Raw genomic sequence first — 2,281 nt, forward strand, 5'->3', positions numbered from 1 at the left:
ATGGTTCAAAATTGGCAAAAGATCGAAAATAATAAAGCGTGAGTTTGATAAAAGGAAGCTCGGATGGTTCCAAAACGGAACGTTGACTAACCAAAGTGGTCGAAAAATCTTTCGAGTTTGGGGAGCATGCTTTGGCGTAATAGGTGGAATACTCTCGCCGACAAGTCGGTTAACGGTATTTACCCTTCCGGTTACTACATGTCCCAAATCAATCGAAATTTCGAGACTTGGCGGGATTTTTAAAAAATATCAAGGAGTGGAACTAGTCGACAAGGTGCGGGTTTCACCCCTAACTTGGCGATTTCGTATCCTAAGTGTGGTTGGTACTCGTCGGGTCAAAATTTAATTTCAACACTTTGACGAGGGTCCACTAGAATTTGAGATTTGAAATTTTCGTTAAGATGTGGATTTCACTCCTAACTTAATGGTGAATTTCGTGCAAAAAAAAAAAAAAAAAATAGAATCAAGCGGGGTGAGAGTCGTTTACCAAATTGTGGGTTTCACGCCTATTTTGGTAAACTCGTCTCGTGCGTATAATATGAGTGTTTTCGAGTTTAAGAAAAAAAAATCGAGTAAAATGCCTTGGAAAAAGGCGTATGTTTAAGGAAATAACGAACAAGTATAAACACAAATAGGCATGTCGAGAATAACACACAAGGAATAGTCATAAATCAAATATCGACACATAATAAGACAAGTATTGACACATAAGAATAGCACGTCAAGTATTAACACACAAGCGACATATATGTTTAAAAAGTCAAAGCGAATAAATGAGAAGCGAGTAAAGTAGCATGCAAATAGTTTCATGCAATACACAAGAATAAAGTTCTAAAACTATAGACTAGGTTAAAGCATTCCTACTTTTCCTAATTCCCTATAGTTATGGCTCTGATACCAATCTGTCACACCCCAACCAATGGCGGAAACATCGGGATGAGACGAAGTGTGAAGATTGCTCGAGACATCATAACGCTAATAATTGTGACAAGTATTTAAATAACCATTTCATTCCATTTCTAAAGGATCAATTACAAGGCTTTTGAAACAAAGTACAACAACACGAATAATAAAATGATACAATACAAATACAATTCTTTCTAAGTGTGTATCTAAGCATCCTATTAGATTCCATGCGCCGTCAACATCCACCTGTAACATGTTAAAAATAAAGTCAATGCAAAAGCAAAGGCGAGTATACAAGTTTGGTACATACATAGCATAAGATAAAAGTGTGAACAATCCCTCATAGCAAGCATGCGATTCAAGATAAACATTAAATATGGCATGTGTCTAACATATCAAACCAAGAAAACGCAACTTGCTCATGACATAACCAAAGTTTCAGTAGAGGCGGGTCGTTAATCCTATAGCGCTACATATGTCAAGGTTTGGCTCGTACGAAGTTAATGATAAGTTCAACACATAAGAATCACCCAAATTTAAAGTATCAAGTCATCACATATACAAGCATGTTATAGGAATGTTCATGTGTTTAGACAAAAGTTCATGTGTAAGTTTCAATAGGTAAACATGTTACACCCCAAAAGTAGTAAAAGTAAAAAGGGGAAAAGTACGAGTATACTCACAAAATTGCTAAGTCTTCCGATTATCCAAGTGTCGATGAGTGTGAGGTTAGGATGATGGAACACCGATGTCACCCTATATGGGCCAACGCAGGCATATGAGAAATCGGAATTACGACGAAGGATTGAATTGGAAATTAGAGTATAGCTAGTTAGTATATATGCATATGTATACATATATATTTATATTGTTTAAGTAAGAATTCTAAATTAAGCCTATCAATAGCATTATAAAAGTGTTGACAACATAAATATACGTTTATACTTATTGTTATAAAAATCATTTAGACTTCGATACGTTTTCATTAGCGGTTTGCCTAAAAAGTACATATATATATTTTTAACGAAAATCGGACAGAGTTTCCTCTGTTTTTGTACGATCCCGACAACGCAAGTTGTCGTTAAAATTCTCAAAATTCAATAAGCAATAAACGGAACAATATGGATATATTTACTTATCTATTATGTTTACAAATTATATCAGGTGCGGTTCCGCGACGAAAATAAATAAATAAATAGATACGAAACAATATAATTTATATGCGCGACGTTATTATACCGAGGCTCGTGTCTAACCCGTCGACCCGAACCAGATAAGACTGACTCGACCGGTGCTGACCCGAACTCGATTCTGACCGTTGACCGCGGTTTGACCGAGACCCGAATCCGCACCGAAACTGAAACAGAACCAGCAA

This window comes from Helianthus annuus, chromosome 17 (assembly GCF_002127325.2).
Source record: "Helianthus annuus cultivar XRQ/B chromosome 17, HanXRQr2.0-SUNRISE, whole genome shotgun sequence".
NCBI classification, from domain to species: Eukaryota; Viridiplantae; Streptophyta; class Magnoliopsida; order Asterales; family Asteraceae; genus Helianthus; species Helianthus annuus.